The sequence below is a fragment of the Haemorhous mexicanus genome, chromosome 28 (assembly GCF_027477595.1).
Source record: "Haemorhous mexicanus isolate bHaeMex1 chromosome 28, bHaeMex1.pri, whole genome shotgun sequence".
NCBI lineage: Eukaryota > Metazoa > Chordata > Aves > Passeriformes > Fringillidae > Haemorhous > Haemorhous mexicanus.
In genome coordinates, this window is record NC_082368.1 from 2,598,982 (window position 1) to 2,623,600 (window position 24,619).

The 24,619-nt window shown below is 49.9% G+C and overlaps 1 pseudogene; it reads left to right on the top strand.

Annotated features, from left to right (window-relative positions):
* Window positions 1-6,715: 6,715 nt before the first annotated feature.
* LOC132339026 (immunoglobulin gamma-1 heavy chain-like) overlaps window positions 6,716-24,619 on the top strand; it is a 32,670-nt pseudogene continuing 14,766 nt past the window's right edge.

A 24,619-nucleotide genomic window follows, 5' to 3' on the forward strand; every position in this document is an offset into this window, starting at 1 on the left:
TAAAGCCCACTGGGATCAGAATTACAGCTTTAGTAACGTCGATGTCCTGTTGGCTGAATTTGTCTTTTGCAGACTTTCTGCAGGGAAGGGTCTCTCTGGCACATTCAGGAGCTTCAGTGAGGAGAGTCCTGGCTGAAGGCACGAGGGAGGAAAATGCTCCTGTCAGCAGAGAAGAAACCCTGCTGTTGTTTTGCACTCAGGGATAGGAAGAAGGGGCCACCAGAAAATAATTTGGGGAGGTTTGATGGAGTGATAGTTTCCATAGCAACTTGGTTCTTCCCTAACAGAGCCCAGCCCACACCTTCCCCAGCTCATGCCCCTCTCACAAGCTACAGGCAGGATGCTGTGGTCACCATTTCTGACTCAGTTCCACCAGGCAGCATCAACCCTCCCCTGCTTTTGAAAACACAAGGTAACCACATCCTGAAGGGGAAATAAGGCTTTGCTCCCCCTGCCTGAGTTCCTGCAGCCTTCAAGAGAGCCTCTGCACAGGACACAGCAGGGGCTGCTGCATTGAGCTTGCTCAGCTCAGACCCTCAGGCCCTGCAGGCACCAGGGAAGAGCCTCAGCCCTTGCAGAAGCTCTGTGAAATTTGCATGGCAAATGCAAATCCAGTGAAATGCTCATTTAGTGCACTCTACCTCCAGAACATCAATCAGGGGGAGCCATTCACCAATATTTCTATCCTGATTTTCCAATCACACCCAGAACCTTTTTCTCAAGCACTCCACACCTTTTCCCAACATCTTAGGTAGATTTGTATTGGGAGAATATTTCTTCAGACAAAACCAGTGGAATCAGATGCACAGGAGGGAAAGGTCATTTAAATACCCTCTATTAAAAGAAGCATATTTGCATGTGGAAACATCCCGACATCTAAAAAAACAATATTGTCCTGATTACAAAATAGTGGAGGATAATTATAAGGAGAACTCTTTGGTACAATACAATTTGTTTCCATATTTGATTGTGCTCACAGCCTTTGCAAATCTCCAGGGGTTCAGCCACTAATCCTGGAGACATTCAAAAGCCACCTGGACATGGTTCTTGGCAAACAGCTCCAGACAGTCCTGCAAGAGCAGGGGACACCCAGTCACCTCCAGAGGTCCTGTCCAGCCTCAATCTTTCTGCATATCTGTGACACCCTTCTCATACTGGGAGCAATGAGAACAAGTTCAAAATTTCTTTATATACCTTTAGTCAGGGGTTTTGTTCACCTTTGCCTGGGGGAAAGGAACTGAAGGTTTTTTTCACAGGACTGTTACAGCACTCCAGGCCTAATGAGCTTCACCTCCCAGCAGAGTGGGAGCAGCACAGAAGATACACAAAAGATAAAGACCATTAATGAACATCAACTCCAAACATCAGCCCTGTATGGTCAGTGACACCTGGTCTGGAAAAAGATCGATGAGAGAACCAAGAATGAGAACCAAAATAACATCGAAGGTGAAGGGATGAATAAAAAAACAAATACTACAAACTGTGGAACTTGGGAGCAATGATCATGGATCCAATGAATTTCCCTGGGGTTTGACTGTAGATGTACAAGAAAACTCCAGTGAAAACTTTGTGGGATGGAAGGAGTTTCTCTGCACAACCCATGCAATGTGTGGATGAAATGATTTCTGTTTCACATCTTGCGATTCTCTAACGCTAAAAATGCTGTAGGAGACTTCGTTATTTCCACAGTTTCAGTGCAAGGCCTCCCACAACGTGAAGTTCAATAAAACTTTTTAAGTAATTTGGGAAAAATTTTACCGTTGTTGAGTCTCACACACAGAGTGTGGTATCTGACATCTGCCCTGCTGAGCAAGTCAAAATGGTGAGAGCTCTCTCCAGTGGCAGAGAACATTAAAAGCATCCTGAAAGAACACAGCTCTCTCCAAGAGATTACATGGTAAAACATCATGAAGAACTCCATGAGAATGAGCAACTAAACATCTTTTTGTACCAATTAACCCTTCAATTTTCTTATACTACATTAAAATACAATGTAATAATCAAATTCCTGCATCTGCTAGGCCTAATCCTACCTATCTGGTTTGTGCCACAAAATCCTATAAACCTCCTGACAAAGTTCGATAAAACATAAACAGAAACTCATTAGGAGTATAATTAATTACATGACTGCAAGGGCAAGATCTCTCTCTCTCTTTCCCTTATATTTCAGTCAGCAGACATTGTATGAACTGAAGTATTGGGAACCTGATCTTCCCCTGCAAATCTCTTGAGGACTCGGGAGTGCAGAGCTCCTGGCAATATCCATCTTTGCAAAGCAGAACATGGAAAATAGATGTCAATTCCCCGAGTTCTGGGCCTTAATTGATTCCTGACTATGCCAAAGCCTCCCACAACCAGGGCATTTGTCGTTTGTGATCTGTATTGAAACAAACCCTGCAAGGAGACAGAGTAGAGACACCCCAGCCTTCATTACGTGGGCATCTCTAACAGCACAGTGCCCACACAGTTTTATTTTGATGACAAATAGAGACTCTGGTCATGGGGTTCCACTGCCTGGGAGCACTACCAGATCATCCTTGGGAGAATATCTTTCTCTAACACTTGACAGGAGCCACCTCCAGAGGCTGAGAGTTCCTGGCCTCTTCCCAATCCCCTTCTCAGTGCCCACAGCCCTGCACAATATCATCATGGGGAGCACCTTTGGGAACATACACAGGGTTAGGTCCCACAGCCACAGGAACAGCCCCAGCAGCCTTGGCACCAGTGGCTCCATACCTGATACAACTAATGCTGAGATCAGATTGGTCTCCAGCCCACTCTGGGTAGATCTGTTCTCCTCTCAGCCCTTCATGCCACACACTGGATGTCAAATGAGGCTGTTGAGGTTTAGGAATGGAATTTCCCAATTTTGTGTTTCCACTGAGCCACTCCAAAGCAAGGCTGAGGCTCTTTTACAGGATCACACAAACTGTGAATATGGAGAGGGCTTAACAGAAAGATGGGGACCACCCAGGGTGAGAGACAGCCAGGAGGGCACCAAGAGCTTCAAGTTCTGCTCCTGGTGCCCCACCTCTCCCCCTCAGTGTTGTCACAGGCAGAGGGAGGGACCAGCAGGGACTGGGCCTGAGAGCAGTGACAGAGGCCCAGGCAGGGCAGGTGTGGGCAGAGCTGTTGTGCAGGCACAGAGGAGCTGGAGAGAGGCCACTGAGAGCGGGCCTGGCCATGTGGAGTGCCCTGTGCGTGGGCTTCTTGCCCATTGTAGGTAAGTGAAGGCAAGGGCTGATGGCCCCAGGAGCTGAGTGTGGCCCTGGGCTCTGCAGGGCTCTGGGAGCTGTGCTGAGCGCTGACAGCCAGAGCTGTGTCCCGGCTGGAGCTGCCCAGCCATGCCTGTGGAGCACGGGGAGAGCAGCCCTGCTCCTCTTGTGCCTCTGAGCTGGGCACCTCCATGCCAGCTGCCTCCTCTGCAGCCTGGGCACACGCAGGGCACCTCCCTGCTGCACTCAGATCTCGGGGCCCAGCGCTTTGCCCTGGCACTGGACACTGCTCCTGGGGCACTGCGGCCCCTCTGGCACAGACCAGCTGGGGCATGGCAGCACAGGGCACAAGCCCCACTGCCTGGGACAGCCCTTTGTCTTTGCTCTGCTCACCCAGAGCAGCTTCAGGGCCAGGAGCATGGGTGCCTCACCATCCTGTGTAGGCAAGCACAAAGGATTTGTCCTCCCATAGCGAAAATCCAGCCCGCTTCTTTGGGGAAAATCAGAAAAAGCTTCCTGTCTGACATGGAAAAGGAGGGAAGGAAATGTGGTGCCTCCTTCCTTGGGATCCTGGCTCGCTGCCACCATCTCTGCCCATTTGGGTTAGCTGGATTGAAAGAGGAGAATTTTGTCCTAGCAGTGATCCACTGCCAGTCCAAAGCCCCACCAGCACTGCCCTGTCCTCTACTGAACCTTGGAGTGACTCTGGCTTGCTCTTGCTCTCTGCAGCAGTCAATGGCCATGTGACCTTGGAGCACAATCCCAGGGAAGTGACGGTGCAAGAAGGAAATGAAGTCAGCTTGGGGTGCAGCCTGAAGGAAGGTGATACGAGCAGCTACTACATGCACTGGTACCCCCAGGGCCCACAGGGCATGGAAAGGATTTATGAGGAGCCTGATGATTATGGAAAAGTCTTTTAAGATCGCTTTAAGGAACGTGTGGAGAATTCCAGAGCCACACTGCAGATCCTGGCAGCAGAGCCAGGCAATGCAGCAATGTATTACTGTGGAGCAAGAATCACCCCGGAAAAGTTCTGCAGCAGAGTGAACCAAAACCCAGCAGATAGGGAAGACAGATCTCCCAGCATTTCTTTCTGGCAGCTGCTCCCCAGGGCTCTTGCCAGGCAATGGCAGGTGCAGGAAACATCCCTCTGGCTGGGTGCCACTAAAAGGCACTGCAGGGAGGGCTGCTGGAAGGGCTGGTGCCAGTGATGGTGCAGGAGGATCTGTCCTGGGAACTGCAGAGGCTGCAGTTTGGGGAAGTGCAGGTTTGGTGCACGTTTCCTGGGCTCCTGTCCGCCACGAACTCATTTCTCCTCAGTGCCTTGCCTTGGCTCCCAGCCCTTTCTCTTCTGGGACAGTCAGCATGGCTTTGGGAAGTGGGAATTGGGCTCAGCCACACTGACAGCCTTGGACATTGAGACCAAGGATATTGCTGGGTGAGGAGAGAGTGGATGTTGTGCATTCCTCATTCAGTTGGGCTCCCAGCACTGACTTCCCTCGAAACCTTCTGCCCAAATCCTTTTATTATGGCCTAGAGAAGGGCTCAGTGACATGGATTGGGCACATTGCACAGATTTCTCCTCCTGGCCAGTCGGAAATGAAATTCCTGAAGGCTGATCTGGCTGCTGAAGCCTGAGGTGAATAAAGCATTCAGGACCTCAGCCCTGTCCCATATCCTCTGTCACCTGGTCCCCATCCCATTCAGCACTGGGCCCACCTTTTCGCAGACTCGTTTGTCCATGCAGCCTCCTGGCATGTTGGCCTGAGTCCTTGCTGACTGGGGAGGAACCCTCTTCAGCCCAGCACTGCTGGGACTGGGGACTGCTGTGTCCCCTGCTGGGCTCCCAAGGCTGGGAAGGACATGGACACAGGGGAACAATGCAATGAAGGGCCATGAACACAAGGGAGGGAACATAAGGAGAGCCTGGGAGATCTGGGTTGGTTTAGCATGCAGAAGGAAATGTTCTGGGGGATCTGACACTGAGCTGAAATACTCGAGGCTCTCTAAGTTCCATTCTTGAGGACATTCAGAACTGAACAGGACAAGGCTGTGGGCACCTCCTGCCCCTGCCCCCATCAGGCAGCTCAGCCCCACACAGCTGCTCACTCAGTCCCCGTCACTGCCATGGCAGAGAGAAACAAAAGGGAGGAGTGAGAAAATGTGTGTTTTGACAGAGAGAGAGTTGAGAAATCATGGCAAAACCAAAAGACAAAAACCAAACAACATCAAGAATTAACTCCTGCATTCCCATAGGCACAGAGGAGCAGCAAAGCCGGCTCCTCTTCTGCTCCCCTCTCCTTATGCCTGTTCTGGCTCTCCAGAAAGAACAGCATCAGTTCTGATGCCTTTATGGGAGAGCTTGGGGGCCTCTACCTGTGTCTGCAGCCTTACAGAACAACAACACACCCTAGGTTCTGACAGAAGAGCACACACCACAAAAACAGCAAACAACAGAAATACAGAAAACAAACCCATGCAGAATAGCTCTCCTCACTCCTCTGTGTACCTGTCACATACCCAACCCAAATTTCCTTTGTATCATTTGCAGGTTTCCATGGTTCCCTTTCAGCTTTGAAGCTTGCAGCCTGAAGAGGACACAGGGTTGTCCTCAACACTGCTGTAGCACAAGTTATTTCTGGAAGTCCTCAGTGACAAAAGCTGTGACAGGGCTAACTGCAATATTCTCCTGCTTACAAGAAAGAACAGTGCCTGAGACTGAGAGCTCTGACCACAGGGCTGCTTTGCCCTGATCACCCACCTCCAGGCAGCTCTTCCGAGCTCAGAAGACTCCATAACAAGAGAAAATTAGGAGATGATTGAACCTTCAGTGAAACCAGACAATGAACCATGTCCAGTAAGGGAATCATTCAGAATTCAGCAGAAATTCCAGACCCTGCCTAGGGCCTGACTTTCGAAGAATGAACTTTCCTGCACTACTGACCACTCATCTGCACCCCCTGCTTTGGAGCAGGGTGTAGGGATCCAGCACTGGACAAGCACTCAGGGATTATGTGAGCAAGAGTTGCTTATCAGATCTGACCTGCTTTTCTCTGCAGCAGGATGTGCCATGGACTAGGTGAGGGCACAGCCCCGAACTTAGGTAAAGCATAAAAGAATATATTTCCTTCATGATTCAGTGCTAGGCATCCTTGTGTTCCTGCTCAGGTGAAAAACTGACATGGCAAAGTGGGGAGACAGATGTGTCCCCAGTACTCGAGCGTGGCCTCAGCAGTGCCGAGGAGAGAGGAGTCATCACCTCCCTCCGCTGCGGGCAGCCTGTTGCCCACGGCAGCCCCGGATCCCAGGGACCTTCCGTGCTACGAGGGCGAATTTCCGGGCGCCTTGCCCCCGGTGCCTTTGGCAGAAGGCGCTGTCCAAGCGCGCAGCGCTGCTTTCCGTGCGCGGCCCCGGGGCCCGGGGCGGGGCTGTCGGGGCGGGCAGAGGCGCCGGCGCTGCCCCGGCGAGGCGGGGCCGGGCGGGAGCGGCCCGAGCGCGGCTCCGCTCGGCTCCTGTGCGGCTGCCGCGGGGCCGGGGCCGGCAGCGATGTTGGCCGGGCCGGGGCCGGGGCTGCTGGCCTTGGCCTTGGCCTTGTGGCCGGCAGGTGAGAGCCGGTCGGGGAGGGCAGCGAGCCCGGCCCGGGGAACGAGCGACAGCGACACCGAAAGGGAGGGACACGAACAGGGACGGGACAAGGGCAGAGGCTGGGGAAAGGACAGGAGCAGAGGCAGGGCAGGGAACACGGGCAAAGGCTGGGGCAGACCCAGGGACAGCGGCTGTGGGCCGGGCCTGGCGGCAGTGGCTGTGCCGAGCCGGGGGCACCGGGACACCGGGACAGCGCCCTCGGTCCGCGCTCGCGCCCTGCCCGATTCCTGCGCTCTCCCTCCGCAGGGCTCTGGGCACAGCTGAGGCTGCAGGAGGCCGGCGGAGGGCAGCGAGCGCCCGGGGACTCCGTCACCCTCTCCTGCCGTGGATACGGATTGACCTTCGAGAATCATTATGTTCGATGGTACCGTCAGGCACCCGGTGGAAGCCTCGTGTGGGTGTCCTCTATTGGTTCTGATCCGAGAGTTCTTTATTTTGACCAGTCAGTGCAGGGGCGGGCCAAGATGTCCCGGGACAATTCCCGGTCCGAAGCTTACCTCTCCCTGCTGACCCTGCAGCCCCGTGACTCTGCCCGGTACTTCTGCGCTCTTCACACGGTGACAGGAAACCCAGCTGGGCTTTAGCACAAACCAGCTCGGGGCTGGCTCAGCACCCACAAAAATGGGAGATGGTGAAAACCAAAGTGGTTCAGGGCTGTTCCTAAGAAATCAGGTGCCATCATCATGCAGCACCAGTGATCCTGGCCTTTCATCAAGAGCTCCTTTCCCAACACTGAGGCTTTCCTTCTCCTGAGTCCCAGTTGCAGCATTCTATTCTGCAGAGGAGGTTCAAGGTTCTTCTGTCATCCAGTCAGCCTGGTGACTGCCTGGCTCCAGTCCCAATCAGCCTTTCTTGGTTCCTTCTTAAGTGGAACATGCAAAGCACCTGCAGAGTCCTGGGCTGCCTTTGCTGCAGGGCAGGGGTCCGGGAAGGCTTTGACAGGAAGAGGCAGCTGGAGAAGTGTCATCACTGGGGAGCCAGGAGGGTGCAGGGCCAGAGTGCAGGGAGCAGGTGAGGAGCACTCGATAAGGGGTGTCCTGGCCAAGGTGAACTGAGATCCTGGGGCATCCCATGTGGGATCAGCAGCTTAGCAGAGCAAGGGCCAGGGGGCCAGGGGAAGGAGAAGCTGACAGCCTCTCTGGTCACCTCCAAAGTCCCAGCAGCAGCCTTCAAGACTCCCAGAGAGAAAGGCCAGGGCTGGCCCCTCAGAAACACATCACCTTTAGCCCACCACAGCATTTCCTACCCAACAAATGGTCTGTTACTGCACCACCCAGGGTGAGAGACACCCAGGAGGGCACCAGGAGCTTCAAGTTCTGCTCCTGATGCCCCACCTCTCCCCCTCAGTGTTGTCACAGGCAGAGGGAGGGACCAGCAGGGACTGGGCCTGAGAGCAGTGACAGAGGCCCAGGCAGGGCAGGTGTGGGCAGAGCTGGTGTGCAGGCAGAGAGGAGCTGGAGAGAGGCCACTGAGAGCGGGCCTGGCCATGTGGAGTGCCCTGTGCGTGGGCTTCTTGCCCATTGTAGGTAAGTGAAGGCAAGGGCTGATGGCCCCAGGAGCTGAGCGTGGCCCTGGGCTCTGCAGGGCTCTGGGAGCTGTGCTGAGCGCTGGCAGCCAGAGCTGTGTCCCGGCTGGAGCTGCCCAGCCATGCCTGTGGAGCACGGGGAGAGCAGCCCTTCTCCTCTTGTGCCTCTGAGCTGGGCACCTCCATGCCAGCTGCCTCCTCTGCAGCCTGGGCACACGCAGGGCACCTCCCTGCTGCACTCAGATCTCGGGGCCCAGCGCTTTGCCCTGGCACTGGACACTGCTCCTGGGGCACTGCGGCCCCTCTGGCACAGACCAGCTGGGGCATGGCAGCACAGGGCACAAGCCCCACTGCCTGGGACAGCCCTTTGTCTTTGCTCTGCTCACCCAGAGCAGCTTCAGGGACAGGAGAATGGGTGCCTCACCATTCTGTCTAGGCAAGGAGAAAAGAATTTGTCCCCCCATGATGCAAATCCTTCCTCCTTCTCTGGGGAAAATCAGAAAAAGCTTCCTGTCTGATTGAGTGGAGGGAACTGTGGTGTCTCCTTCCTTGTGAGCCTTGCTAGCTGCCACCAGCTCTGCCCATCTGTGTCAGCTGGCTTCAAAGAGGAGGATTTTGTCCTCCCACAGCTCCAGTGCCAGTCCAAATCCCCACCAGCATTGCCCTGACATTTGCTGCATCTTGGAGTGACTGTGCCTTGTTCTTGCTCTCTGCAGCAGTCACTGGGCAGGTGACCTTGGAGCAGTTCCAAAGGAAGTGACCATTCAAAAGGGAGATGAATTCATCTTCCACTGCAGCATGAAGGAAGGTGATATGAGCAGGTACTACATGCACTGGTACTGTCAGGAGCCACTGGACACTTTGGAATGGATTTAAAAGGAGGGTGATAAATGTGGAGAAGGTTTCCGAGATCACTTTAAGGAAGGAAGGATAGATCCAAGAACAGCTTCACATTACAGATCCTGGCAGCAGAGCAAGGTGATACAGCAACGTATTACTGTGGAGCAGACCCACCCTGGAGCAGCTCTGCAGCAGAGTGAACCAAAACCCAGCAGATGGGGAAGATAGATCTCTCTGCACTTCTTTCTGGCAGCTGCTCCCCAGAGCTCTTGTCAGGCAATGTCAGGTGCAGGAAACGTCCCTCTGGCTGGGTGCCACTAAAAGGCACTGCAGGGAGGGCTGCTGGAAGTGCTGGTGCCATTGATGGTGCAGGAGGATCTGTCCTGGGAACTGCAGAGGCTGCAGTTTGGGGAAGTGCAGGTTTGGTGCACGTTGCCTGGGCTCCTGTCCAGCACAGCCTCATTTCTCCTCAGTGCCTTGGCTGCAGAGCTATGGGATGATGGGGATGTGTTACTGGAGCTTCCAGCGGACTGGAACTTAAAGGCAACAAAATAGAGAAAAATTCCCTTAGAGAACGTAGTGGAAAAATCCTAACTTCCACCAACTGTTAAAGTTGAAAACATGCATCATTATTGTAGGATTAGGAAAATGCTCAACAATTGCAGTCTACCATGAATTATATTATTAAGATAACAATCAAATTAAAAGCCAACTTCAGTCAACTATAACAACAGGAAACAGAGTCAATTAAAGCACCATCAGGTGAACCAAAATAAAAATCATAATAAATAAATAAAATAACCATCATAAATCCTGAACAATCCTTAAACATGGACAACTTTTCCTTTGGCATGCAAAAAGGTTTTGAGGAGAGTAATGCTTGAAGGTCTAGAAGACTTAGAAAATATAGGATGAAAATAAGTTGAAAATTTATAAGCTTGACAGATGCTTCCCAGAATACCTTTCAAGTATTTAACCCTAACTCTCTTGTTGTGTGTTAAAAGACAAACAGGAAATCAGATCCTTTCTGTGAGGCACTTCCAACAACAATATTCCTTTCCAAAGTGTGAGAGCAGTATTTGAGTTAGAGGAACAATAACTGTCCACTCTGCCAAAAAAGAGCAAGGATGAAAATGTTATTTCTAGTGTAGAGAATCCTCTGGAACAGTGTTAGATGTTCAGAAGTAGAGCAGTGTAGAGGGGCAGGAAAACCAAAGGCAGCACTACAAAGACATGAAAGAGGAGACATCACCTGGCACTGCAAACCCCCCCAGATGTTTGTGTAGAACTGTCTAGCACAGTGTGGACTACGTACCACAGTGATGAAAACAACTGAACCACCACAGACAAACTGTCTCCCTCCCTTCTCTTGAAGGAGGAAAACACAGTGACCCTACTTCATCTATTTTCCTTAGGCAGCTGTGTGCACATACACAAATTTGATTTACCAGAATTACTGAAACAGCAGAACACCCCACCTAATTTCCCAAGACCAATTTCTTCCCCATTCAACCTGAGATCTTGGCTCTTGCAAACAGGTCATTTTAGACATTTGATCATCACGGCCTGTTGAACAAGGTGGGAGGAACCTTCTGTATTTACCAGTTATGAGTTTATTCAGAAGCCCTTTGTTCATCCTTTTGGACATCTGACACAAAGCTTGTCTTACTGCTTTGTCAAGAGGAACCATTCTTGGGGTTCAAGGAGGTGATCTCTGAACATGAGCAGCTCTCCTAGACCCTTCCTCTGTCCAGGACCATAACCCATGGGATTCCTCCCAGAAGATCCCAGATTCTGCTCTCCTGAAGCCCAGGGCTGCAGTCCTGTTTTTGCATTGCTCTCCTCTCCCAGAATCCTGAGCTCAAAGAGTGCATGGTCACTGCAGCCAAGGCCACCCCAACCACCTCACATCCAGCACCAATTCTTCCTCAGTGGCACACAGAGGTCCAGCTCAGCAGCCATTTGTGTTAGTAAGTTAGCATCAGTACATGCCAGAAAACTCCTGAGTGTGTGTGCCCAGCTGTGCTGTCCTGCCATCAGACACCTGACACACTTCTGACACCCCATGAGCACCGGAGCCCAGGGGTGTCCCATTTGTCCCATGAAAGCCTCACCTGTTTCTTCCCATTCCTCTCATGTTTTCTAACCATTTTTCTGTCTTGGGAAGGGCCTAAATTCCCTGTCCAATCATATTTCTGTGTTTGTTTTGTGTTCTGAATGGTCATTGCCTCCCCTGGCTGAGGAAGTATCACAATGTGTGAGGGGCAGCAGGGATCCCCTGAGAGTTGGGGGCCAGGGGCTGCTGCTTCCTTCCAGAGGGGCTGCTCAACTCAGGAGCCACGTGGCAAGGGCGTCTGCCTGGAGACACTGTTGCCCTGTGCTTTTTGCCTGTGTTTCTTTCTTTTCCTTTGGCACTGTGAGTAGGGATTGCCAGCTTGATTCCCTGCCCCTTTGTGGCTTGCGAGCCCAGAGCCGGTGTGTGCTCCACCCGGAGCCGGGAGGCAGGAGCACACTGGGCCATGCCCTGTGCTGATCCCAGGATCAGCCGTGGGCAGTGAGCTGTCCAAAGGAGCAATCCCCCTCCCAGCCCTGCAGTTATCTGCCACTGCTTCAGGGATTTTTGTGACACTATTATTTGACACCCCTTGTCTGCCCAGTCACCCATGGCTCCTGCCACAGCTTCAGTGTTTCTCCTACACTTGGTTAACCACTGTGGGTGTTCTCACCTCTGCCGTTGCAGCCTGCTGCTCCAGGGTTCTTGCTACAGCTGGTTTCGCTATATAAAGGGGCACTGGGACTGGCTGCTCCCGTGGGACGGTAAAGGGAGCCCCTTCTCCATCTCTCCTGCCTGCCCACCCACCAGTACCCACATGCAGAGAGGCGGCCGAGCTCGCACCACAGCGCCCCCTGCTGGTGCGGAGGAATCGTCGCACCTGCCCTGCCCGGCTGGGAGCCAGCAGCGCCCCTGCTGGCTGTGCCCGGAACTGCAGCAAAGGGGAAAGCACCTGCGGCCGAGAGAGGCCAGGACTGGGTGTGAGGTTCTGATTGGTGTTAATGCTGTTGTTGTTTGTTTGAGTTGTTATACACACACTTGCTGGTAAAGAACTGTTATTCCTTTTCCCATATCATTGCTTGAAAGCCCTGTAATTTCAAAGTTATAATAATTTGGAGGGAAGGGGGTCATATGCTCCATTCCATGAGAGGTTCCCACCTTCCGTGGCAGACATCTGTCTTCTAAACTAGGACAGCCACTACCACCTGTGTGAGGCAGCAAAGGCAGCAGATGGAGCAGCCATAGACTCACTCAAGAGTACATGTATTTCCATGACCTTGATAACCTGGGGGAATCTCTGAGCAACAGTCAGAGGCCAGGAGAGACGCTTGCATCTAAACTGGGTCCATGCTAGAGGATCCCTGGATTCAGTTCACCCTGGGCTGTCAAGGGCAATTCCCCACTGGAAGGTCACTTCAGCATTTTATGACCCTCCTCTGTGTCTTCTGCTTTTAATCCATTTCTCCCAACACTTTCAGGACAGCCTGCTACATCCCAGAACTTCATTCACACTACCACTAGTACCTACAAGAAGAGAAGTAGGGGCATTTAAGTGCATTGTAAGAAATGCTCTGAAATAACACCAGAGGTACTGCTTATTTTTCAGCTTTCTATCCACCTTAACTCCCTCAGACTTTTCACAGGTGTCCCGTAATACCCAAGTTCTCATTTACAACTCAGCCTCTCTGATATTATTTGAGATCCTTCCTTGAAAGCCATATGGTGTTTCCTCATGTGGTGCGTTGGGTCTTAAACCACTGAAGATGTCATGTGACTGCCTGTATAATCCAAAATTCTGTGTAGTGGAAAAGAGACGGTTTTTACTATGAAATATATCACTGTGCTCAGGGTTTGGATCCCACAATGATATAAACAGCATAGGGTCCTGTACAAAAACATAAAGAGGGAAAGAAAGGAGATGGGTGACTCTAATGATTAAGAAGAGAAGAACATCATTCTTCCTCTATTTCCTTTTATCCTGAATACATAGAAAAACACATGAAGGTTCTAAAAGGTGGAAGAAAGGGAGATGTTTAAAATTCTATACTCAACCAAGCTATCAGAAATAACTGAACAATTCAATTTTCCTTTTTTCCCGTTCCAATTTTGGAAGTAAATCTGCCTCTGGATCCTACCATGCAGTTGCAAACATGGATAATAAGGACTAATGGCTTTTTATCACCTGTTTTTTCAACACTTTTGAACGCCATGAGGAAAGAGTGAGTTATTGGACTAAGTCTTAACAGTGTGAGGACAGCTAAGCTTATATTTGGACCAGGAACGACTCTCACAGTTCTACCAAGTAAGTGACATTTCTTTATTTCTAAAACTTCATTTAAAATTATAATGGGGAGAACAAGGGAATTTAAAGGTTTGGGTTCACTGAAAGGATTTTCAGCTGCAATAATCCCTTGAATGCAATCACTCTCCAGCCAGGCTTTCAAGCCAAACCCTCAGCTTGGATCTGCTCAGGAAGGTTTCCCAGGAACAACTGGGCTGACTCTGCACAGCACCATTATTCCATGATCCCCAAACACCAGCAGGGCACTGCTTAGCATGTGATAACTTATTCCCACTTTGGGCAGCACTCTGGCCCAAATTTACTGTCCAGTGTCCAATTCTCCAGTGGACTTTCACTGACTGACTTGGGGCAGGAATGCAGAGCTCAGTGAAGAGCTCCCAGCATGAGGAGTTTTGAGACAGATCTGTAACTCCAGGTTGGAGAAGTTCTGGTTTGACACTGGCACCACACTGACAGTGTCCCCAGGTAAGGAATTCCACTGCCCTGGGGACGGAGCAGGAAGGAGGTGAAATGGCCTTGGGCTGAAATTCTCCCATGTGCCTCATATCCAAGAGCTCCTGGAATGGAAGACAATTGGCTGCCAAATTGTGTGGGCTCTGAAAAGAGCAATGTGGGGAGTAGGGATTATAAGAAGCCTTCGTTATTCCTATCTTTATTTGGAAATCCAAGATGAACAATAAAGTTGCCTGTCACCCCAAGCTTTCCTAGGGAAATGTGAATGTTGGGGTGGCAGAGGGGTTTTTGATGTTGACCTCTGTGATCCTAAAATATCAGGTGCATCCCTCAGGAATTGTTGCTGTGCTTTCAGATGTCTGCATGTCTTTAAAGTGTGGCAAGAACATCCCATGTCACTTTACATCCCTAAAACCTCCTGCTCTCCTTCCAGAAAGACGTGGGACTGCCTTGGGTGCTGCCAAATATCTCTCCATGTCTGTAGGATATGTTGCATGGGAATAAATGTGTATTTAGAAACAATCTCAGTGCACTTCCAGTTCCAAAGGGACAAAGAATGTAAATTTACCATTGTGGAGGAAGACCTCTTCTTTCCATGCTGTTCAACGGTTTTCTTTTTCTTCCTAATGGCAGGATATTATCAGAGCTGACCAGAGACACTGGAATTATTTTTGATAGAAAAAGCCATCGACCCTAAAGTATCAATGTCCCTTTTGAGTCTGCTGAAATATTTAATATGTGCAAGACAAAGTTTCCAGGATGTGAGCAAGCTCCTTCTTTAGGTTCTGAGTTCCGTTGGGAGCTACTACTTAAAATATGCATTTCAAGGTGTTTACAGCACAGATACTTTGCTATCCCATCTTTTGCCAGTTCCCCAAATCAAAAGGACATAAAGTAGCAACCATTAATGTCACTGTGTGATACTCCAGGCATATTCTGTTGAGGATAATTCCAGATTAAAGATTCATGAAAAATGCTAAGGCCCATTACTTTCTGGAATATAGGGCTTCTCCTGTGACTTTATAAGATGAAAATAAAGATGAAGAATAACTTTTTATCCAAATAAATTTGAACACAAACATAAAAGGTGAATCAATTCCAGAAGCAAGCAGTGGTAGGAATTCATGGCTGTACTGTCAGGTAATGCAAATTAGTGGGACTCGGGTGAACCTTCTAGGGTCAGATTAAACAAATCTTCTGCTCTCTGAACCACAGTTGCACTGTGTACATTATTGCTTGCTGAAGATCCTGCCCATGGAGCTATTGCAGAGAAGCAGCCTGTTTGTGTTCTGGCTGTTTGAAAAGCCTGGAGAGGAGACCACATGAAAAGCCTTTCAAGGTCTTCTCAGAGAACACAGAATGCACAGGACTGACAGGCCCTGGCCAAGCCTGGTACAAGAGCTGGGAAGGAAGTGTTGGATTTCTGGTGGGTGTCTGGTGGCTGTAGGTGGGGACAAGTGTGTAGTTCTGCCTGTTGGATCAGGAGAGCTGACCCATGAAGTTGTGGCAGAGCACAGTTTGGCTTTCACCTCAGTTCCTCAGCAGTGGCATGGGGTTGATGGGGAAAGGGTGTAAAATCAGAGCTCCTTGATCAAACTTCCATCAGTACCCTGGGATGAACAAAATGTTAGAGCTCAGGGATCTCTCGACCCACCTGCAAGGCAGACACCACACAAAATGAAAAGCCTCATGCACCTCTCTTTACCCAAAAGACCCCGCAGGATGCTCCTGTCAAAGCAGACACGTCAGTCTTTGTGGATGTGTCTGACAGCCTTTCATAAGCTGAGCCCTTTCTGGCAAGGAAGGCTGCTGGAGGATTCCTTTCAGTTCCACATTTTTACTTTAATTCAAATTGCTAATCTGAGTTAAATCCTGACATTTTTGAGGTAACTCTTTATTCTCCATACATGACCTAACCAAGAGGCAAAGGTATTTTGTTTAAGAAAGAAATCATAGTACCACAATGATTTGTTGGAAACGAAATAATTTTGACACCAATAGTTTTCATGTCAGACAACTGGTTGTGAGTTTAAGAAATCGTTTTTGTTACTTGTATCTCTAATGAAAAGCAATAATGACATAAAAGACAGTAAAGGAGATTGTTACAAATTAGTCACAAGTGGAGTACATGTAAATTTTGGGTCACTCAGCACCTGCACAAGCCTACAGTAAAATCAATCCTACCAAAACCTTGCTTTTCTTTACAGACATTTCAAAAACTTCTGACCCTGAAGTCATTGTGATGAAATCAAAGAAACTGGAAGGAGGTGGCAGCTCTGGGAACGCAGCTTGTTTGGCAAGGAACTCCCCTACAAAGCACATCAGCTTTGAGATGCCCTCTCAGGAGGTGGTCTATGAGCAGAGAACATCCATTTTGACGTCAGAGGGCTTGTACAGTGCAATTAAAGTGGTCAGGGTGACAGAAGACACAGAGGTGACCTGCACGGCCCAGTTCGACAACCGCACGATAACAGCACACCCAGGTACAGTTTGGTGGCACAGCTGTCACCTGTTTCTGGAGACAGTGGCCTGTGGGGGGCTTGGTGTTCTCCTTCTGGACAGCACTGCCCTGGGCAGCCAGCAGAAATAAGAATGACATTTAGGGTTTCAGCAGGGAGAGCTGAAAGATGTTTCAAAGCATCTAAAAGAAGTGGTTTTTCAACTGTTTAATAACTTCAAGATTTTTTTTTTTTTGGGAGGAAGACTGAAGACACAATCTATTTCTTTCATATGTGAGTTTCCTTATGACTGAATATTTTAGCCTGTTGCAGGAAACCTCCTGCAGCAAAAGCTGGAACAGTCCATCCAATACCAACAAAAAATTAAAGGGTGTGTTGTGAGGGTTTTTTAATTACATGAATTGTCCTTTTGTGTGGGATTCCTCTTTTAGTCTTGAAGGCCATTGAAATAGTAAAACCAAAACAATGCAGGACTTCTGTTTCCTGCAACTGCATGAAGAAATTTTCTGTTCAAATTCATGTCACAATTAATGCTGACCAGCTGAGACCCAGTCTGTACTTTCCTCTGATTTTCAATGAGAAATGTCATCTAAACTTTTTTTTTATCCTCTATAAAAGGTCGATATAGTTTAAAAAGCCTTTTGTTTATCATGCTACAGTTGAGGAGGCTGAAGAACCAGTAACAGGGTTTGGGGAACCAAACAGAACCAGATCAGAGTCAGGGGCCAGTGACCGGGTTTGCAACAGCACAGAGCCCTCAGCACAAGGTGAGTTCCCCAAACAGGGTGTGAAGTTACATTGCTCTCTGGGGATAAAGACATGGAAATGTATTTTCTCCAGGGCAGAGGACTCAGAACACAACACATTCAGCACACACAAGCTGCTGCTCCAAGGTTGCTCCCCTGTTGTTGCCATGTTCTCTCTCGGCTGTTCCTTTGCTGCCCTTGCTTTCCCTCAAACTGTAACCTGTGGATTTCCCGCTTTCTGCCAAGATCACAACACCAAAACCTGGACCATGATCTCTCCCCTCTTTTCTGGTCACTGAGCAGATGCTGGAGGGCAGAGAGTGAACATGCTGTCCATGGCTGTGCTGGGTTTGAGAGTCCTGCTGGCAAAGAGCATCGCCTTCAATGCCCTCATCAGCATCAAGTTGTTTCTTTTCTGAGGTAAGGGAGATCACAGCTCTCAAATACTGGTTCCTAGGCCCAATGTCATTAAATGTACTTTAAACCTCCTGTTGCTCTTCCAGACATGGGGAATGAACCCGAAGAAGAGCAGGAAAGAACGTGAACCAGCAGCCCAATGGGGTGGAACAAGCAGGGCCAGAGCTGCTGACAGAGACCACCCAGGGCACAAGGCAGCACCTTCCCCTGAAGACATGCAACACTGTTCACTCCTGCCTGGCCTGCTGATTTACACTGAAGACTTTTAAGGGCTTTTGCTGTTTCCTCTCCTCTGAACACTGAGGAGAGTGGATTTATCCTCATCCTCCTGCTAAGTAGTTCCCCTCACTCTCCTGGCATTTGCACACCAGTGTCCAACCTGCTTCAATAGCTTTGAAAACTCCAGTGCTCACTGCAGATAGATGGCTTTTGAAAAGCACCTTTCCCAGGCATGTTGTGTTACTGCCTGTGGAACTGGAGTAGCACTGCTGAGGCAATTCCAGCCCAGGAGCTGCCATTTCTAGATTTAGGTTTTAAATAGTTTAAATACCTAAAAGTGTGTACTGGAGAAAAGAGGAGCTCTGTAGAATCTGGAGTGATTTAATTAACCAGACATTGTTCATTTCTTGATTAAGCCTGTATTTCTTCTGCCAAATGGATTGCACTTCCATTTTAGATTCCTGCAGTAGGGACAAAAATAAAGTTGTGCTAGGCCAAAATGCTGTGGGTTTTCTGTGCTTTTTCTTCTGAAGCTGGGATGGGATTTCTGAAATCCAACTGCCCTACAAGCCTACTGGGATCAGGAATAAAGCTTTAAACATGTAGATTTCCTATTGGCTGAATTTGTCTTTTGCAGACTTTGTACAGGGAAGGGTCTCTCTGGCACATTCAGGAGCTTCAAGTGAGGAGAGTCCTGGCTGAAGGCACGAGGGAGGAAAATGCTCCTGTCAGCAGAGAAGAAACCCTGCTGTTGATTTGCACTCAGGAGTAGGAGGAAGGGGCCACCAGAAAATAATCTGGGGAGGTTTAATGGAGTGATAGTTTCCATAGCAACTTGGTTCTTCCCTAACAGAGCCCAGCCCACACCTTCCCCAGCTCATGCCCCTCTCACAAGCTACAGGCAGGATGCTGTGGTCACCATTTCTGACTCAGTCCCACCAGGCAGCATCAACCCTCCCCTGCTTTTGAAAACACAAGGTAACCACATCCTGAAGGGGAAATAAGGCTTTGCTCCCCCTGCCTGAGTTCCTGCAGCCTTCAAGAGAGCCTCTGCACAGGGCACAGCAGGGGCTGCTGCACTGAGCTTGCTCAGCTCAGACCCTCAGGTCCTGCAGACACCAGGGAAGAGCCTCAGCCCTTGCAGAAGCTCTGTGAAATTTGCATGGCAAATGCAAATCCAGTGAAATATCACCTCACCATCAATCAGGGGGAGTCATACACCAATATTTCTATCCTGATTTTCCAATGACACCCAGAACCTTTTTTTCAAGCACTCCACACCTTTTCCCAATCTCGTTGGCAGATTTGTATTTGGAGAATATTTCCTCAGGCAAAACCAGTGGAATCAGATGGACAGGAGGGAAAGGTCATTAAAATACCCTCTGTTAAAAGAAGCATATTTGCATGTGGAAATATCCTGACACCTAAAAAAACAATATTGTCCTGATTCCAAAATAATGGAGGATAATTATAGGGAGAACTCTTTGGTACAAAGCATTTTTATAGTGCTACTTTTCTTCTCCTAAAGATTAATTTGCTTCCATATTTGATTGTGCTCACAGCCTTTGCAAATCTCCAGGGGTTCAGCCACTGTCCCTGGAGACATTCAAAAGCCACCTGGACATGGTCCTTGGCAAACAGCTCCAGACAGTCCTGCTAGAGCAGGGACACCCAGCCACCTCCAGAGGTCCTGTCCAGCCTCAATCTTTCTGCATATCTGTGACACCTTTCTCATACTGGGAGCAATGAGAACAAGTTCAAAATTTCTTTCTATACCTGTACTCAGGGGTTTTGTTCACCTTTGCCCAGGGGGAAAGGAACTGAAGGTTATTTTCACAGGACTGTTGCAGCACTCCAGGCCTTATGAGCTTCACATCCCAGCAGTCTGGGAGCAGCACAGAAGATACACAAAAGATAAAGACCATTAATGAACATCAGCTCCAAACATCAACCCTGCATAGTCAGTGACACCTGGTCTGGGAAAAGATCGATGAGAGAACCAAGAATGAGAACCAAAATAAGATTGAAGGTGAAAGGATGAATAAAAAAACAAATACTACAAACTGTGGAACTTGGGAGCAATGATCATGGAACCAATGAATTTCCCTGGGTTTTGACTGTAGATGTACAAGAAAACTCCAGTGAAAACTTTGTGGGATGGAAGGAGTTTCTCTGCACAACCCATGCAATGTGTGGATGAAATGATTTCTGTTACACATCTTGCGATTCTCTAACGCTAAAAATGCTGTAGGAAACTTCGTTATTTCCACAGTTTCAGTGCAAGGCCTCCCACAACGTGAAGTTCAATAAAACTTTTAAAGTAATTTGGGAAAAATTTTACCGTTGTTGAGTCTCACACACAGAGTGTGGTATCTGACATCTGTCCTGCTGAGCAAGTCAAAATGGTGAGAGCTCTCTCCAGTGGCAGAGAACATTAAAAGCATCCTGAAAGAACAAAGCTCTCTCCAAGAGGTTATATGGTAAAACATCATGAAGAACTCCATGAGAATGAGCAACTAAACATATTTTTGTACCAATTAACCCTTCAATTTTCTTATACTACATTAAAATACAATGTAATAATCATATTCCTGCATCTGCTAGGCCTAATCCTTCCTATCTGTTTTGTGCCACAAAATCCGAAAAACCTCCTGACAAAGTTTGATGAAACATAAACAGAAACTCATTAGGAGTATAATTAATTACATGACTGCAAGGGCAAGTTCTCTTTCTCTCTTTCCCTTATATTTCAGTCAGCAGACATTGTATGAACTGAAGCATTGAGAACCTGATCTTCCCCAGCAAAACTCCTCAGGACTGGGGAGTGCAGAGCTCCCGGCAATATCCGTCTTTGCAAAGCACAACATGGAAAATAGATGTCAATTCCCGGAGTTCTGGGCCTTAATTGATTCATGACTATGCCAAAGCCTCCCACAACCAGGGCATTTGTCGTTTGTGATCTGTATTGAAACAAACCCTGCAAGGAGACAGAGTAGAGACAACCCAGCCTGGTGGGCACCTCTAACAGCACTGTGACCACACAGTTTTATTTTGATGACAAATAGAGTCTCTGGCCATGGGGTTCCACTGCCTGGGAGCACTACCAGATCATCCTTGGGAGAATATCTTTCTCTAACACTTGACAGGAGCCACCTCCAGAGGCTGAGAGTTCCTGGCCTCTTCCCAATCCCCTTCTCAGTGCCCACAGCCCTGCACAATATCATCATGGGGAGCACCTTTGGGAACATACACAGGGTTAGGTCCCACAGCCACAGGAACAGCCCCAGCAGCCTTGGCACCAGTGGCTCCATACCTGATACAACTAATGCTGAGATCAGATTGGTCTCCAGCCCACTCTGGGTAGATCTGTTCTCATCTCAGCCCTTCATGCCACACACACTGGATGTCAAATGAGGCTGTTGAGGTTTCGGAATTGAATTTCCCAATTTCGTGCTCCCGCTGAGCCACGCCAAAGGAAGCCCGAGGCTCTTTCACAGGATCACACAAAGTGTGACTATGGAGAGGGCTTAAGAGAAAGATGGGGACCACCCAGGGTGAGAGACAGCCAGGAGGGCACCAAGAGCTTCAAGTTCTGCTCCTGGTGCCCCACCTCTCCCCCTCAGTGTTGTCACAGGCAGAGGGAGGGACCAGCAGGGACTGGGCCTGAGAGCAGTGACAGAGGCCCAGGCAGGGCAGGTGTGGGCAGAGCTGTTGTGCAGGCACAGAGGAGCTGGAGAGAGGCCACTGAGAGCGGGCCTGGCCATGTGGAGTGCCCTGTGTGTGGGCTTCTTGCCCATTGTAGGTAAGTGAAGGCAAGGGCTGATGGCCCCAGGAGCTGAGCGTGGCCCTGGGCTCTGCAGGGCTCTGGGAGCTGTGCTGAGCGCTGGCAGCCAGAGCTGTGTCCCGGCTGGAGCTGCCCAGCCATGCCTGTGGAGCACGGGGAGAGCAGCCCTGCTCCTCTTGTGCCTCTGAGCTGGGCACCTCCATGCCAGCTGCCTCCTCTGCAGCCTGGGCACACGCAGGGCACCTCCCTGCTGCACTCAGATCTCGGGGCCCAGCGCTTTGCCCTGGCACTGGACACTGCTCCTGGGGCACTGCGGCCCCTCTGGCACAGACCAGCTGGGGCATGGCAGCACAGGGCACAAGCCCCACTGCCTGGGACAGCCCTTTGTCTTTGCTCTGCTCACCCAGAGCAGCTTCAGGGCCAGGAGCATGGGTGCCTCACCATCCTGTCTTGGCAAGCACAAAGGATTTGTCCTCCCATAGCGAAAATCCAGCCCGCTTCTCTGGGGAAAATCAGAAAAAGCTTCCTGTCTGACATGGAAAAGGAGGGAAGGAAATGTGGTGCCTCCTTCCTTGGGATCCTGGCTCGCTGCCACCAGCTCTGCCCATTTGGGTTAGCTGGATTGAAAGAGGAGGATTTTGTCCTAGCAGTGATCCACTGCTAGTCCAAAGCCCCACCAGCACTGCCCTGACCTCTGCTAAATCTTGGAGTGACTCTGGCTTGCTCTTGCTCTCTGCAGCTGTCACTGGCCAGGTGACCTTGGAGCACAATCCCAGGGAAGTGACGGTGCAAGAAGGAAATGAAGTCAGCTTGGGGTGCAGCCTGAAGGAAGGTGATACGAGCAGCTACTACATGCACTGGTACCCCCAGGGCCCACAGGGCATGGAAAGGATTTATGAGGAGCCTGATGATTATGGAAAAGGCTTTTAAGATCGCTTTAAGGAACGTGTGGAGAATTCCAGAGGCACACTGCAGATCCTGGCAGCAGAGCAAGGAGATGCAGCAATGTATTACTGTGGAGCAAGAATCACCCTGGAAAAGTTCTGCAGCAGAGTGAACCAAAACCCACCAGCTGGGGAAGACAGATCTCTCAGCATTTCTTTCTGGCAGCTGCTCCCCAGGGCTCCTGTGAGGCAATGGCAGGTGCAGGAAACGTCCCTCTGGCTGGGTGGCACTAAAAGGCACTGCAGGGAGGGCTGCTGGAAGGACTGGTGCCATTGATGGTGCAGGAGGATCTGTCCTGGGAACTGCAGAGGCTGCAGTTTGGGGAAGTGCAGGTTTGGTGCACGTTGCCTGGGCTCCTGTCCAGCACGGCCTCATTTCTCCTCAGTGCCTTGCCTTGGCTCCCAGCCCTTTCTCCTCAGGGACAGTCAGCATGGCTTTGGGAAGTGGAAACTGACAGCCTTGGACATTGAGACCAAGGATCTTGCTGGGTGAGGAGAGAGTGGATGTTGTGCATTCTTCATTCAGTTTGGCTCCCAGCACTGACTTCCCTCGAAACCTTCTGCACAAATCCTTTTATTATGGCCTAGAGAGGGGCTCAGTGACATGGATTGGGCACATTGCACAGATTTCTCCTCCTGGCCAGTCGGAAATGAAATTGCTGAAGGCTGATCTGGCTGCTGAAGCCTGAGGTGAATAAAGCATTCAGGACCTCAGCCCTGTCCCATATCCTCTGTCACCTGGTCCCCATCCCATTCAGCACTGGGCCCACCTTTTCCCAGCCTCGTTTGTCCATGCAGCCTCCTGGCATGTTGTCCTGACTCCTTGCTAACTGGGGAGGAACCCTCTTCAGCTCAGCACTGCTGGGACTGGGGACTGCTGTGTCCCCTGCTGGACTCCCAAGCCTGGGAAGGACATGGACAGAGGGGAACAAATGCAATGAAGGGCCATGAACACAAGGGAGGGAACATAAGGAGAGCCTGGGAGATCTGGGTTGGTTTAACTTGCAGAAGGAAATGTTCTGGGGGATCTGACACTGAGCTGAAATACTCGAGGCTCTCTAAGTTCCATTCTTGAGGACATTCAGAACTGAACAGGACAAGGCTGCGGGCACCTCCTGCCCCTGCCCCCATCCGGCAGCTCAGCCCCACACAGCTGCTCACTCAGTCCCCCTCACTGCCATGGCAGAGAGAAACAAAAGGGTGGAGTGAGAAAATGTGTGTTTTGACAGAAAGAGAGTTGAGAAATCATGGCCAAACCAAAACACAAAGACCAAACTACATCAAGAATTAACTCCTGCATTCCCATGGGCACAGAGGAGCAGCAAAGCTGGCTCCTCTTCTGCTCCCCTCTCCTTATGCCTGTTCTGGCTCTCCAGAAAGAACAGCATCAGTTCTGATGCCTTTATGGGAGAGCTTGGGGGCCTCTGCCTGTGTCTGCAGCCTTACAGAACAACAACACACCCTAGGTTCTGACAGAAGAACACACAACACAAAAACAGCAAACAACAGAAATACAGAAAACAAACCCATGCAGAATAGCTCTCACTCCCTCACTCCTTTGTGTGCCTTTCATATACCCACCCCAATTTTCCTTCTTGTCATTTGCAGCTTTCCCTGGTTCCCTTTCAGCTTTGAAGCTTGCAGCCTGAAGAGGACACAGGGTTGTCCTCAACACTGCTGTAGCACAAGATATTTCTGGATGTCCTCAGTGACAAAAGCTGTGACAGGGCTAACTGCAGCATTCTCCTGCTTACAAGAAAGAACAGTGCCTGAGATGGGGAGCTCTGACCACAGGGCTGCTTTGCCCTTATCACCCACCTCCAGGCAGCTCTTCCCAACTCAGAATATCCCTTAACAAGAGAAATTCAGTAGATGATTGAACCTTCAATGAAACCAGACAATGAACCATGTCCAGTAAGGGAATCAGTCAGAATTCAGCAGAAATTCCAGCACTTCTATGGGGCCTGAGTTTCAAAGAATGAAGTTTCCTTCTACTGACCACTAGTCTGCATCACCT